Raw genomic sequence first — 17,226 nt, 5'->3', positions numbered from 1 at the left:
CGCTGTTTTTTTCTGGTTTTATTTTTAACTTTGCATGGCTTTTACATCCAAACAGCAATTAAGTGGAATGTTGGCACTCGTCTTCCTTATATTAGAAGTTGTCAAAATATGTCACAGTGTAACAGAATTAATTAATATCTAATCAATGCGCACTTCTAAAGGTCACTCCCTGCTGAGACCTGCTGGTTGCTGATGGAATCTGAATTGACTTTGTGTTGCGCTGTGCACTGTCAAGGTCCTACCTCTTTGCTCCGAACACTGCTATGGAGAAACCAGTAGACTGCATAAGAACGAGAGTTCCTTACACAACTTAGATTAAATATACAGTAAAATGACTCAAACTTGGATGAAGCAACCTGTATTACCCTAATATCTATATTTATTTATTTGTATACATTTATTTTTAATAATATATATATATATATATTTAGTGAATTTTATTGTATTACAGATAAAAAGATTGCAACAAAGCTTACGTTTTTCATTAAAAAAAACTTTATCGTGCATTATTTTGATGCATAGAGGGAACATTTAGCCCTATGGATGTCACTCATACAATGCAAATAATACTGGGCCAGATTCACGAATAATTACGGCGGTGTAACGTATCCCCTTTACGTTACACCGCCGCAAGTTTTCGTCGTAAGTGCTTGATTCACAAAGCACTTGCGTGTAAACTTGCGGCGGCGTAGCGTAAAGCCGTCCGGCGCAAGCCCGCCTAATTCAAATGGGCCGTGTACCATTTAAATTAGGCGCGTTCCCGCGCAGAACATTCTGTGCATGCTCCGCTAGGAAATTTCCCGCTGTGCTTTGCGCGAAATTACGGCGCCCCGACGTGTTTTTTGAACGGCGACGTGCGTAACGTACTTTCGTATTCCCGGACGTCTTACGCAAAAAAAAATTAAATTCGACACGGGAACGACCGCCATACTTTAACATGGATGGTGTCATTTTACACCATCTAAATAGCACTCTTAACTTTACGACGGGAAAAACCGACGTAAGAGAATGCGACGAACGCGCGTACCTTCGTGGATCGCCGTAAACAGCTAATTTGCATACCCGACGCTGGAAAACGACGCAAACAGCGGCCGCCGGAGAATTACACCTACGATCCGAAGGCGTACAAAGCCGTACGCCTGTCGGATCTTAGCCAAAAGCCGTCGTATCTTTGTTTGTGAACTACAAATAAAGATGCGACGCGGCAAATTTGAAAGTACGCCGGAGTATCAGCAGATACTCCGGCGTACTTTTTCTGTGAATCTGGCCCACTATTCCTAAGAGGATACATTGAATGTATGATTCAGTGAACTCTAATGCTCTAGTGCAGTCTACTTGACATTTACTAAATGCAATGACGTGGAGATGTCTATGTAAACAAGGCATTTCCCTGTTCTGCCTAGCAACATGAAAGGGATCTACTGCTTCCTGTCATTTGGAGCAGTGATCTCTGTCATGTTCTAGTGAGACCATTCCCCTACAGTTAGAATCACTTCCTAGGACACACTTAACCCCTTGATCGCCCCTAGTGTTTAACCCCTTCTTTGCCAGTGTCATTTACACAGTAATCAGTGCATTTTTATAACACTGATCGCTGTATAAATGAAAATGGTCCCAAAATAGTGTCAAAAGCGTCCGATGTGTCCGCCATAATGTCGTAGTCATGATAAAAATCACATCTTTGTAAAGTTTTATTACATGGTTACGCAGGTCTTTTGACTGTTCTATTCTACCTCCTCATGACTCTGTCTAGCGGCCTGCTTAATGCATTCATGTGAAAGCTAACAAACTCATTGACTATTTATACACAGACACTAATTCTGATTTAAAAAGCCACACATGCGGGAAATTAACCTTTAATTGCCATTTAACCTGTGTGTGCCACCTTCTGTGTCTGTACCAAGGCCAAGCAATCCAGGGAATGTAAACCTTTTATCAGGGCCATTTGGGTGATTTCTGTTATCATTGTGATTTAAAAAAGATCTGAAAACAATGTGATAATAAATGGCTTCATGTGATTGCTATCCTTTAATAAAAGACAGTTTTTTGGCATGATCAGTCATATTTTCAATATCAATGCCAAAATTTAACAATTTCTGCCAGGGTATACAAACTTTTGAGAATAACTGTATTTTACTTTGTTTAACTGTATTTAACTTTAACTTTATGTTGAACAAAAGTTAGCTCTGTTAAAAAATTCAGCGACACAAATTAGCATTGGAATTACACTCTTTTACCTCTGTGTAAGCAAGTGCAAGCATTGCATTGTGTACATCTAGTCTTTTTGCCTTCTGCACTATGAATGCAGACAAGGGATAAGAACAGTAAGGATGGATCTAATCCACATTCTTTTTTTATTCAGTATCTCCAGTGCCTCTTATGACAAATGATGCTTCACTGATTTCATGTCATCATGATACAAACAGATTACAAAGTGATGGAAGGCAGTCCTGCTTAGGTTAAAGCGGAACTAAACTGTATCTGAGCACCACAAACGGAAAACGCAAATTTAATTCAGTTTTATTGTTCAAAGCAAACTCCCCCATCCATCCATGTCTTCATGCTTTATTTTGTTGGGAAATCATATTGAAAAAAAACCCGGCAACATTTGAATCAATAGGCCATCTTCAGTAAGGGCAGTTGATTCATGTGGTATTCATGTTCTAAAAGCTGTCTGCCCCTCCTCCCCTCCTCCAGATTAGTGGTTGTAAAGCCCCAAGGTTTTTCACCCTAATGCATTCTATGCATTAGGCTGAAAAACCCTCTGTGCTGCAGCTCCCCCCTTTTTCTTAACGGAACCCGATCTAAACCAGCGATGGGCTCCAGCCACTGTCTCTCCCCTTATTGGACAGATTGAAAGCAGCAGGAGCTATTGGCAATTAAATCCAGAGATGTGGGGGCTGGGCCGAGTCCCGCTGTTTATGTCAATGGACGCAGCAGCAGGACTCAGGAGCAAACCTGCATGGGTGCCCCCATTGAAAGCGGCTTTCTGTGGAGGCACCCAATGAAGAGGAAGGGCTTGGAGCACTGGCGGGGCTCCCCAGAAAAAGAGGATCAGAGCTACTCTGTGCAAAACTATTGCACAGAACAGGTACAGTAAGTATAGGCATGTTTGTTATTTTTAAAAACCCCACTTTAAAGAAAAAAAAACGCCCATGAAGGCTCCTGGAATGTATGACATAATTTGCCTAGGCCAAGAACCAGGAAGCAACAGAAGAAATGTATACTAAAAAAAAGGGTTAAAACAACAAAATGTAGAATACCTTACTATCTATATACTATCTATCCCAGGTAGGTCCACGCTCTGACGTGTTTCGTGATTGGCTCACGTCTTCAGTCGGAAGACGTGAGCCAATCACGAAACGCGTCAGGGCGTGGATACGTGACGTAACGTTTGTACTGGAGCTAGCATCTACCAGGGACTCACAGAGCAGTTACTTTGGTATTTGGAACCTTTTACTGTGTGAGCAGATGCAGACCTTTAAGTGACAAGCTCTATTTGTTTTTATTTCTGTAAGCATACATGGATGGCGGGGGTAATATCTTTATAAATAAGGCTTTTACACTATATGCAGTCTCCTTTGCTTCCCTGCATGTCCGCTGTGCTGCACGCATACATCCAATGAGTGATATCGCCACACACCTGGGGGAGAGTTGCTGAGGCTGATCATTCTGACAGGACCCTTTCAATGCCGTTAATATCTTCAGTCTGGTGAGTACAATACCATAAAGGGGAACGCAGCTGAATGAAGTTTCTATACTCCAGCAGGATTTAAAAGCGCATCCTAAACACTGCCAGCCATGTGCATAGTGTGAACTGTTATTGAAAGACACACGTATTGACATTGATTGATCTTTTTGACTGCGCTTCTGTGGTACTGATATCATTTCATGATCACCTTGCAGGGGTCTATGTTTATCAGTATTTCAAGTAGCAGGTTATGAGCTAATGAGTTCATTAACCTTTATTGGTGGCTCAAGCGCTGTTAATGTTTTATTAGTATCAGTACCTGTTAGAGTCAGTGTCAGTGTATTTTAGATAGGATAGAAAAAAAAAATGTGCACCATTGTTTCTGGGCTGTACTACGGGAACATACAACAATTAGCATACAGATATGTGGTATCTCTGCGATTGTTCGGAGCAGGAGAATTTATTTTGGGTTGTAACAAGAACAATAAAGCTAATTAAATTTTTTTTTTTTTTTTTTTACTATTTTGATAATAAAAAAAAAATCAGGAGATATCCATTACCAATTATCTAATAAAATCCCAATTTGTCCTGAAAAAAAACAAGGTGTAATCTACCTGGATGCACACATTTAGCTGTGATGATATGTACAGTTTTACTAACACATGTCAAAATTGTGCTTAGGCATTAACATTTGCTTTACCCTTAGTCAAAAAGGGGTTAGGAAATAACTAATGTTGATTGAGAGAGTGTAGTATTGCTGTCGATTTTCAAATCTATAAACCATAGTTTGTAGAAGCTATAACTTTCATGCAAACCAATTAATATAAACTTATTTTTTTTAAAAAGACATGTCACAGAATACATTTTGACCTAAATTTATGATGACATTAGATTTTATTGGATATGTTTTATGACAGAAAGTAATAAAAAAAATCCCAGTGGTGATCAAATACCACCAAAAGAAAGCTCTATTTATGTGAAAAAAATGTAAAAAATTGATTTGTAAGGCCTAGAAGCTGTACGCTTCTACTTCCGAAGTGACTCCTCTTTGGGGATTCTACAGAAGAATTTTATCATCAATCTTATTGTTTTTGCTACCCAACACAATTATTTTTGGTTTGACGGTAATTTTCATTTACAAAAGCGTGGCGTAGCCATGGGGGCTAAATTTGCCCCAAGTCTGGCAAATCTGTTTATGGCCCATTGGGAAAGGGAGGTTATTGATCATAATCCCCCTAAGGAACTACGCCTATGGAAAAGATATATAGGCGATATTTTGATTCTGTGGGAGGGACCTCCCATCCTTAGAGTCTTTCATCTCTCTGCTTAATACCAATAACAGAGGTATATGTCTTAAATCTGAGGCTAGTAGTACAGAAATCCATTTCCTCGACCTTAACATCTGTGTTAAAGATGGAGTTTTTTCCACTAGCACATTTTTCAAGGAGACTGACAGAAATGGTTTCACCCCCCTTACCAGCTGCCATCATCCAACGTGGCTTAGTGCTGTTCCTAAAGGCCAATTCCAAAGGATCCGGCGCAACTGCACCAATGTTGCGGACTACCACAAGCAGGCCCTGGTCCTTAAATCTAGATTTCTGGAAAAGGGGTTCAAAGAATCTAATATAGATGACACCATTCGAAATGTGGCTAATATTGACAGAAAGACTATGCTGACCAATCAGGGACGACGAGGTCATATTCGTGATAACCGTTTTGGTTGTTCAATGATTACCGTTTTTTCCAACCAATATTTTTCAGTTAAAAAAATGTTCAATAAATATTGGAATATTTTAAAGAAGGACAGAGTACTTGGTCCTGCCATTCCTGATAAACCAGTGGTCCTATTTAGGGGAGTACTATCTCTGCGCCACAAGTTGGCACCTAATGTTATCAACCCCCTTAATACGATTTTCTTTTTCCAAACTATTAAAGTGTTTTTTCCTTGTAGGAAGTGTAATATCTGTAAAGTAAAACAATTTCAGGGGCGTAAAAAAGAGTCGTTTTAATCAACACAGACATTGAAATCTTACCCCATCGATTCTTTTATCACATGTTCCAGTGACCATGTTATCTATCTCATTCAGTGTCCCTGTTCAAAACAGTACATTGGACGAACTAAGAGGGAAGTACACGTGCGACTTGAGGAACACGTCGGTAACATTAGGCGGGGTTTTCCCAAGCACAACCTATCCAAGCATTATGCTCAGTGTCATAATAAAAACTTGGAGGGGACCCTGTTTATTCCTATTGTCAAGTTACAGCCACATTGGCGCGGTGTAAACAAAGTTCGCTCTATTTCCAGGATTGGAAATATTTCTAAACATGTTTCAACATGAAATGTTATATCCCACATGGGCTCAACGTGGATTGGGATGTAAATAGCTTCATAAACAACTACTAGGACTATAGTTTCAATTTACCATTCTCTTTACAGTATGTTTAAAAAAATATATATATATATATTTTTTTATTTTTTTTATTTTATTTTAGGATTTTATCTTTGTCCTGAATCTTGAGGATTTATTAAATATTATATTATATTTTCTTTAATAAGAAATATTTATATTTTATATATTTTTTATGAACCTAAGGTTACTGTGCATCTTGGCGTCTCTTCCCGTTCTCCCTATGCTATCAAGCTTGACTGTGAGTCTAGTATATATTTTATACTTGCTGTCTTCTCCTATTTGGCCACATGATGGCAGTACTGTGTTCTGCCGCTCTTCCCCTTCTTTCTAAGTATTTACTTGCTTACGGCAAGGTTTACTAAGTGTAATATAGCCCGTTTGCCCATCTGTCTGTTCTTTTCCATTCTCACCAATAGGGAACTATCTCAGAGAAGGGCAGCCCCTTTTTCGCCACTTTTCTCACTTCCAAAATGGCGGATTGGTGGCATTTAAGGGCAGACGTGACGTCGGCGACGCAGCAGCCAATCCCCGACTACGTCATCCTGTGACAAAACGTCCCGACGCCATCACGTCTCACACAGCAAGCAGGGACAGTGGGAGGATACGAGTAGAAGATGCAGAAATCAGTCGTTCATATAGGCAGATGCCTTGTTTCAATGCATGCATTGTCAGCCCAATTGTAAGTGCAATACTTTTTTTAAATAAATATCGCTGTTGAAGCAATATTACGCTATGGGGATTCTATCTTTTCTCCCTTCTGAGATACATCTGAAGGTACCATCTAGGATCTAGGAACCGGATACCCCTTAGGCCCCGTACAGACGACCGAACATGTCTGCTGAAACTGGTCCGCGGACCAGTTTCAGCAGACATGTGCGGTCGTCTGTACAGCCGAGCGGACAGGATTCCAGCGTACATTTGCCCGCCGGGCCTTTTTCGAGCGGGCAAATATTTCTAAACATGTTTAGAAACATGCCCGCTGGAATCCTGTCCGTCGGACATGTTCGGTTGTCTGTACAGACCTACCGTACATGTCCGAGCGGCCGCCATCCCTCGCATGCGTCGAATGACTTTGACGCATGCGTGGAAGCATTGAACTGCCAGGGCCGCGCACGTCGCCGCGACGATGCCTCATCGCCGCGTATCGAGTACGTGCGGATTTCTGTATGATGGTGCGTACAGCCATCATACAGAAATCTCCGGGCAGACATGTACGCTGAAAACGGTCCGGCGGACCGTTTTCATCGTACATGTTTGCCCGTCTGTACGAGGCCTAAGTCTTGTTGGGAGACTTTAAAAATATCCTGTGCCCATACTGACCGCTGTAGTGGTCATTAGCTTCGGTAAGCAGACTACAACACGTTATCACTAAAGAATGCAATTTAAATGCATTTTTTGCTGTGAAAATGACAATGGTCCCAAAAATGTGTCAAAATTGTCCGAAGTGTCCGCCATAATGTCGCAGTCACGAAAAAAAAATCGCTGATCGCTGCCATTAGTAGTAAGAATTTTTTTTTTTATAAAAATGCAATAAAAATATCCCCTATTTTGTAAATGCTATAAATTTTGCGCAAACCAATCGATAAACGCTTATTTACGCTTTACCAAAATAGGTAGAAGAATACGTATCGGCCTAAACTGAGGAAAAAAAAAATTATATATGTTTTTGGGGGATATTTATTACAGCAAAAAGTAAAAAATATTGCATTTTTTTCAAAATTGTCGCTCTATTTTTGTTTATAGCGCAAAAAATAAAAACCGCAGAGGTGATCAAATACCACCAAAAGAAAGCTCTATTTGTGGGGAAAAAAGGACGCCAATTTTGTTTGGGAGCCACGTCGCACGACCGCGCAATTGTCTGTTAAAGCGACGCAGTGCCGAATCGCCAAACCTGGCCTCGGCATTTAGCTACCTAAAGGTCCGGGGCTTAAGTGGTTAAATAATGCCTGAAAACCGCCTCCCATTCATTTCAGTGTGGCTTTTCACACTGGGGTGGGGGGCTTGCAGGACGTTCAGAAAAGTCCTACAAGCAGCATCTTTGGGGTGGTTTGGGAGCACTGTATACAGCACTCCCAAAACGCCCTGCCCGTTGAAGTGAATAGGCAGTGCCTGAAAAGTGCTTTGAATGCACGGAAAAATGGGTGCTTTTAACCTCTTCTTCAGCTGCTAGTGGGGGTTAAAAGCACCCCACTAGCGGCCGAAAAGTGAGGCAAAAGCGCCACTAAAACGAGCGGCACTAACGCTCGGCGGCCTCAGTGTGAAAGTAGCCTTAAAGTAGCCCAGTGCTGAATAGCAAAAAATGCACTGGTCGTGAAGGGGGTAAAATCTTCCGCAGCTGAAGTGGATAATAAAATACCTAAACTAAAGATTTGAATATTTTGCTGTGATCCACCCAACCCTGCTCTATTACACGGCTGCAAAGATATCAAATATTTTTAATGCCTGTAGCACTCCAAAGGACTGGCCTGTCTTCTCCCTGGTTTTCATGTGAATTAAAGGGGTTGTAAAGGAATTTTTTTTCCCACTAAATAGCTTCCTTTACCTTAGTGCAGTCCTCCTTCACTTACCTCATCCTTCAATTTTGCTTTTAAATGTCCCTATTTCTTCTGAGAAATGCTCACTTCCTGTTCTTCTGTCTGTAACTCACCACCATAATGTGAGGCTTTCTTCCTGGTGTGGAGAAAGCCTCTTGAGGGGGGAGGGCGCGAGCAGGACTGTCAGGACGCCCACTAACACAAAGCTCCTTTCTCTATCTGCAAAGTAGAGAGTGTCCTGACTTGCCTGCTCGCCCCCTCCCCCCTCAAGAGGCTTTCTCCACACCAGGAAGAAAGCCTTGCATTACGGTGGTGAGTTACAGACAGAATAACAGGAAGTGAGCATTTCTCAGAAGAAATAAGGACATTTAAAAGCAAAATTCAAGGATGAGGTAAGTGAAGGACTACACTAAGGTAAAGGAAGCTATTTAGGGAGATTTTTTTTTTCCTTTACAACCCCTTTAAGTATTATTTGATTTATACTTGTATGTTTACATAAGGGACACGTGTTAAATCACATTTAAAAAATCAGCACAAGGAACAGTACTTACATTCAATAAATGTGTCCTTTGTGCTGGTGGCTGCTCTCTTCATTTAAATATTTTCTCTTCTCCCAAAACATTGTCTGTTCCACCCCCTCCTCCATTCATAGAAGCAGTACTATAGCTTCCATCAATGAAAAGCTCTCTGTAAATGCAGTAGGCGGACCTTCGCCTGTCCTCCATTCATATATTACTTTTCATTGATTGAAGCTATTGTACAGCTTTATGAATGTAGGAGGGGACAGAAAGGGCGGGCATAGTCAGTTAATGAGTGCGTTTGGCATGTCCAGTATTAACACCCACAGCACTAGAAGATTACCACTGCAGGGGTTTGGGGGGTACCGAGGAGAGAAGATTTAAATGAAGACAGCAACCACAAGCACAAGGGACACTTCTCACTAAATATAAGTACTATCTCTTGTGCTGATTTAAAAAATAAATAAACGAATGCCCTGTACACACGATCGGTTTGTCTGATGAAAACGGACCGATGGACCATTTTTATCGGATGAACCGATCGTGTGGGGGCCCCATCAGTTTTTTTTCCCATCGGTGAAAAAAAATTGAACCTGTTTTAAAATTTTCGTATGGTTAAAAAACCGATAGAAAAAAACGATCGTCTGTGGGGAAATCCATCGGTCAAAAATCCATGCATGCTCAGAATCAAGTCGACGCATGCTCGGAAGCATTGTACTTCATTTTTCTCTGCACGTCGTTGTGTTTTACGTCACCGCGTTGGACATAATCGGATTTTTAACTGATGGCGTGTAGGCAAGACTGATGAATGTCAGCTTCATCGGATATCTGATGAAAAAATCCATCGGTTCGTTTTCATGAGACGAACCGATCGTGTGTACAGGGCATTAGGCTTTAAGATATAAAATAAGATACAGAAAGTCACATCAGCATTTTTATTGTCTTAAAGTGGAACTTTACCCAAAGGGGGAAGTTCTGCTGTAAGTCCTCCTCCCACCTCCTCTACCAAATTTGGCACATAATTTTTTTTGGGAGGTGGGGGGAATAGGTACCTAGTTTTGACAAGTATCTGCTCCCACTTCAGCCCCACTTATCTTCACCCTCAGTTTTCTAGGACATGTCACATGTCCCAGGAAGATGCAGGACCATTTACAAAGTGTAGTGCAGCTTGCGGATGAGCAGTAACAAGCCAGCTGTGAAGCTGCAAGCTGTCACTGCCAGCTTCCTACACTAAAGATTCCGGTGCTGGGGACTCAAGGTCTAGTGAAGAACTAGCCAGGATGAGGGCGGTGCTGGATGCCTGGATGGGTAAGTGTCAATTTATTAAAAGTCAACAGCTACAGTATTTGTATTTATATTATAACCCCTTCTGCAGTGTACAAACCTGCTAGTACAATAATTTGAAATATATACAGTAGGCACACCTTTGCAATAAAGTTGTATTCAGCATATAATCACAATTATACAGTAGGTACAAATATCCAAGTATGCCATATCACATCAAGGATAACACAGGAAATGTATTTTGCTCCACTGTTAATTCCAAACTATATCCAAAAAGATTACACACATAGGTAGGTAAAGTGAACACTGCTAAATCATATAGAAACTGATGTTCAGAAATAAAAAAAGACAATGGTGAAAAGAGAGAGGAGGAGGAAGAACCCAATGTTTTGGGTGTGTAGAAGCACCCTTTCTCAAGAACCTTCCACCCAAGCTTGAGGTTCTTGAGAACAGGGGCTTCTACACCCAGGATACTTTGTGTTCTTCCTCCTCCTCTTTCTAGTGGTGCCTACTTTACCTACATACACGCAAACCAAAAGACAAACTCTAGGACGACTTTGATACCACCCACCATTCTTGGAAAAACCATCACCCCAAGCATCAAAGTCAAAAGCCTCAGAGTCATATTTGACTCAGACATGACTATGGACGCACAAATAGGATCAGTAGTCAGCAGATCTCACTATCTTCTCCGCTTGCTGCGCAGACTCATCCTGTTCATCCCGGAAGAGGAGATAGAAGCAGTAGTTGGAACACTCATCAATTCCCGACTCGACTACGCAAACTCCCTCTACCTAGGTCTACCCAAATACCAGATTTCTCATCTAAAAGTCATCCAGAACACAGCAGCAAGACTGATAACAGCAAAAAAAAAACTGGGAATCTATCACCCCGGCATTGAAGACTTTCCACTGGTTATCCGTAAAGGATCGGGTTACATTCAAGACCCTCTGCCTCACCCACAAATGCACACAAGGAAAAGCGCCTCAATATTTATGCGAGAAAATAAAACGCTACGCCCCTAATCGGGCCCTCCGATCAACAAATCAAAATCTCCTCCACATCTCCAAGTCCCGCTAAAAATCTAAAGAACAAAGATTCGTAGTCCAAGGACCACGGCTATGGAACGTTCTACCCACGAAAATCCGCATGGAAGAAAACCATTGGGCCTTCAGGAAAAAACTTAAGTCCCACCTCTTCTGAAGGACATGGACGAAATGGGACAAAGCGACTTGAGACGATTCAGTTCACATTTGTAGCACTATACAAGTTACTTACTCACTCACTCATTCACTCACTCACATACAGGGCTTTTTTTTCCGCCGGAGAGTAGGTGCAGGTCCTCCCCTTTAGCCCCTGAGTCATCCTTGTCCTTGCCCCTACTCTCCTCTAATCACCATTACTTGTCTCTACCCCTTATCCACCTTCAATTACCCACCTAGAGAATAAAGAACCATGTATCATTTTGTGGCACTAAGTTATTTGTATGGAATTTGTTAATGATAACAAAGGCAGTAAAATAGATCCTCCCGAGCAACAAAAGACCCCACCAGCAACAACAGATCTAGGCAAGCAACAATAGACCCTCACCAGCAACAATAGACACCCCCACCCCGGGAAACAGTAGATCCTTCCTAGCAAAATTAAATCCCCCACCAGCCAGCGTGACTAGACAGCATGTCCTAGCACTTCTTGGCAGTACATACATTTAGTGCTGGAGGTACCAGCACTGCATACATAGTTACATAGTTAGTCAGGTTGAAAAAAGACACAAGTCCATCCAGTTCAACCACAAAAAACAAAAAAAAAAAACACAGTAAAATCCTATACACCCAACTTCATACCCACAGTTGATCCAGAGGAAGGCAAAAAACCCCAGCGGAGCATGATCCAATTTGCTACAGCAGGGGAAAAAATTCCTTCCTGATCCCCCGAGAGGCAATCGGATTTACCCTGGATCAACTTTACCTATAAATCTTAGTACTCAGTTATATTCTGTACATTTAGGAAAGAATCCAGACCTTTCTTAAAGCAATCTACTGATCTGGCCAGAACCACCTCTGGAGGGAGTCTGTTCCACATTTTCACAGCTCTTACTGTGAAAAAACCTTTCCGTATTTGGAGGTGAAATCTCTTTTCCTCTAGACGTAAAGAGTGCCCCCTTGTCCTCAGTGATGACCGTAAAGTGAATAACTCAACACCAAGTTCACTGTATGGACCTCTTATATATTTGTACATGTTGATCATATCCCCCCTTATTCTCCTCTTCTCAAGAGTGAATAAATCTAGTTCCTCTAATCTTTCCTCATAGCTGAGCTCCTCCATGCCTCTTATCAGTTTGGTTGCTCTTCTCTGCACTTTCTCCAGTTCTCCTATATCCTTTTTGAGAACTGGTGCCCAAAACTGAACTGCATATTCCAGATGAGGTCTTACTAATGATTTGTACAGGGGCAAAATTATATCTCTGTCTCTGGAGTCCATACCTCTCTTAATACAAGAAAGGACTTTGCTCGCTTTGGAAACCGCAGCTTGGCATTGCATGCCATTATTGAGCTTATGATCAACTAAAACCCCCAGATCTTTCTCCACTACAGACCCCCCCAGTTGTACTCCCCCTAGTATGTATGATGCATGCATATTCTTAGCCCCCAAGTGCATAACTTTACATTTATCTACATTAAACCTCATCTGCCACTTAGTCGCCCAATCAGACAGAGCATTGAGGTCGGCTTGTAAATTGGAGACATCCTGTAAGGACGTTATTCCACTGCATAGCTTGGTGTCATCTGCAAAGACAGAAATGTTACTTTTGATCCCAGACCCAATATCATTTATAAATATATTGAAAAGTAAGGGTCCCAGCACTGAACCTTGGGGTACACCACTGATAACATTGGACCATTCAGAGTAAGAATCATTAACCACGACTCTCTGAATTCTGTCTTTCAGCCAGTTTTCTATCCATTTACAAACTGATATATCCAATCCTGTAGACCTTACCTTACACATGAGCTGTGTGTGCGGAACTGTATCGAACGCTTTTGTAAAATCCAAATATATCACGTCCACAGCCACGCCTCTGTCCAGGGTTTTACTTACCTCTTCATAAAAGGAAATCAGGTTTGTCTGACAACTTCTGTCTTTCATGAATCCATGTTGTCTGCTGCTTAAATAGTTTTTTTCCAGCAAGAACTCATCCATGTGGTCTTTTATTAAACGTTCCAGTATCTTCCCAACTATAGAAGTTAAACTAACAGGTCTATAGTTACTTGGTAAAGACTTTGTTCCCTTTTTAAATATGGGCACCACATTGGCCCTGCGCCAATCCAGTGGTACTATTCCTGTCTTTAATGAGTCCCTAAATATTAGATACAGTGGCTTTGAAATGACAGAGCTCAACTCACCTAGGATCCGTGGGTGGATGCCATCAGGTCCAGGTGCTTTATCCACCTTTATTCTGTCTAAATATTTCTGGACCATATCACTTTTGAGCCATTGTGGATTTGGGGCTGTGTCACTCCCACCCCCATTTTGGACATGAGCTCCCCCATGCTCCATTGTATACACAGACCTGAAGAAAACATTTAATAAATTTGCCTTCTCTTTGTCCCCAGTCACCCACTCTAGATTATTTTGTAAGGGGCCTACATGCTCAGACTTCACCTTTTTACTATTAATATATTTAAAGAATTTTTTGGGGTTTGTCCTACTATCTTTTGCAATCTGTCGTTCGTTTTGAATTTTTGCATCCTTGATTTCCTTTTTGCATATCCTGTTATATTCTTTGTAACATTTAAACAACACTAGTGTTCCTTCATTTTTATATTTTCTAAAAGCTACTTTCTTATTGTTTATAGCTTTTTTAACTTTGACCGTGAGCCACATAGGTTTTATTTTTAGCCTTTTAAACTTATTGCCCATGGGAACATACTTTGCAGTGAGGTTCCACACAGTCTTTTTGAAGAATTCCCATTTCTGTTCTGTGTTCATATGTGCCAATAGTCCCTCCCAGTCCAAGTCCTGGAGAGCAGCCCTCATCCTTGGAAAATTTGCTCTCTTAAAATTTAGTGTTTTAATATTTCCTGTATGTATTTCTTGCTTATAGTTAACATTAAATGAAATCATGTTATGATCACTGCTACCCAGGTGTTCCTTTATCTGAACATTAGTAATAAGCTCTGCATGGTTTGAAATTATCAGGTCCAACAGGGCATCATTCCTAGTTGGGGCCTCAATAAACTGCACCATAAAATTGTCCTGCAATAGGTTTTTAAATTTTTGTCCTTTAACTGTCCCAGAAGTGCCATTAATCCAGTCAATTTCTGGGTAGTTAAAATCCCCCATTATTATCACCGTCCCAGACCTTGCAGCCCTTTCCATCTGTGCAAGGAGCTGAGTCTCCACCTCCTCATTAACATTGGGTGGTTTATAACAAACTCCAATGATTAATTTTGAACTACGCACATCTGTATGCAGTTCCACCCATAATGCTTCAGCCTCATCACACGCTCCATCAACCAGGTTCTCTTTCACGCTTGCTTTGAGGTCACTTCTCACATAGAGACAGACCCCTCCACCTTTCCTTTTTACCCTGTCTTTCCGAAAGAGAGCATAGCCAGGAATATTAATAGCCCAGTCATGTGAGGATTGAAGCCAAGTTTCAGCAATACCGATTACATCATAGCTCTCCTCATGCATCAGAGCTTCCAGCTCACCTGTTTTGCTTGGCAGACTTCTGGCATTGGTGAACAAACACTTAAATGTATTGTTACATTTTTCTCTGGTGTTTTTCATATAATTTATAGTAGTACAAATGGCACTATTATTTCCAATGGCTGTTTGCAACATGGGAACTTTCTTGTCACCTGCCATAACCCTCCCCCCATCTATCCCCATCTTTCTTGTCACCTGCCATAACCCTCCCCCCATCTATCCCCTTGGTGCATACCACCAAGTTCTAGCTGAAAAAATAGCCCTAACTCATAGGTGTGCGCAGCCTATTGCATTAGGGTGTGCACCCCTAAGCTCCAACACATATGCCCGCTCTCCATCCTGAAACAATGGGAGAAAGGGGGAGCAAGGAAGCACACAGGGATCCAGGCAACAGAAGGAAGAGGAACAGGGAACAAAGGGGTGGCATCCCCTATATTACCTAGTACCGATCCCCTATATTTTCCTCCTGTGGCAGCTGAATGTTGACAAAAGGGAGAGGAGGAGGAGGAGCCTACTTTCAGCTTCTGCAGGAGGAAAATACAGATTGATCCCACTAAATTCCACCCTCCACCGCCTCTCCTATCCAGGTTCTGAGGACCGGCAAGGAAGGATTGCGGTTTACCTGTCACCTGCCCACCATTGACAGGTTGCCAACCCCAGGATTAGGGTGTGCCCAGGCACACCTGGCACCCCCTTGCGCACGCCTATGCCCTAACTATATACATGCATGTATTAATTTTGGATATACGTAGATTGGAAATAACAGTGGAGCAAATACCTTTGCTATTTTATGCTTGTTGTGATATGACATAAATGGATATTTGTACCTATTGTATAATTGTGCTTATATGCTACATACAGCTTTATTGCAAAAGCATTCTTATTATGTGATGTGCTCACTCTATTTAAAAAAAAATCACTTGTACTGCCAAAAAGCTGTCTTCAGACATAAGGCACTGTGCATATAGAGTTATATATATATAAAAAAAAAACATCCACAGCATCACTGCAGATTAATAAACCCTTCTTAAAGGGGTTGTAAAGGTAAAAAAAAAACATAAATAGCTTCCTTTACCTTAGTGCAGTCCTCATTCTCTTACCTCATCCTTCGATTTTGCTTTTAAATGTCCTTATTTCTTCTGAGAAATCCTCAATTCCTGTACTTCTGTCTGTAACTCCACACAGTAATGCAAAGCTTTCTCCCTGCTGTGGAGAAAGCCTCTTAAAGGGGGAGGGGGCAAGCATGAAAGTCAAGACGCTCTTTACTTTGCAGATAGAGAAAGGAGCTGTGTGTTAGTGGGCAACCTGACACTCCTGCTCGCCCCCTCCCCCTCAAGAGGCTTTCTCCACACCAGGGAGAAAGCCTTGCATTACTGTGTGGAGTTACAGACAGAAAAACAGTGAGGATTTCTCAGAAGAAATAAGGACATTTAAAAGCAAAATGGAAGGATGAGGTAAGTGAAGGAGGACTGCACTGAGGTAAAGGAAGCTATTTAAGGAAACAAATTGTTACCTGTACAGCCCCTTTAACTCTTAACTGACCTGGAGAATGCAGGTAAGGAGAATACACATGTAAAGGAAGGTTAGGGCTCAATTCTTTAAAAAAATATATTGCAGTTGATTCTTCTTCTCTTCGATATTTGCCCTTTTGTAACTCTACTTTGGATTCAAATAATATAGTAATTTTAGGGCTGTCAGTAGTGGGAGCAACATAACAATTTAATTAATGTATTTCAATTACTTCTGCACGTTAAAATTGCACATCTAAAAACAGTTATACTGTGTTTGAAATGCAACTGCATGTTTTTATCTGACATGTGTACAGTGAGGAAAATAAGTATTTGAACACCCTGCTATTTTGCAAGTTCTCCCACTTGGAAATCATGGAGGGGTCTGAAATTGTCATCGTAGGTGCATGTCCACTGTGAGAGACATAATCAAAAAAAAAATTCCAGAAATCACAATTTATGATTTTTTAACTATTTATTTGTATGATACAGCTGCAAATAAGTATTTGAACACCTGTCTATCAGCTAGAATTCTGACCCTCAAAGACCTGTTAGTCTGCCTTTAAA

The sequence above is a fragment of the Rana temporaria genome, chromosome 1, assembly GCF_905171775.1.
Source record: "Rana temporaria chromosome 1, aRanTem1.1, whole genome shotgun sequence".
In the NCBI taxonomy this organism is placed as follows: Eukaryota; Metazoa; Chordata; class Amphibia; order Anura; family Ranidae; genus Rana; species Rana temporaria.
This window is presented reverse-complemented; position numbering follows the sequence as displayed.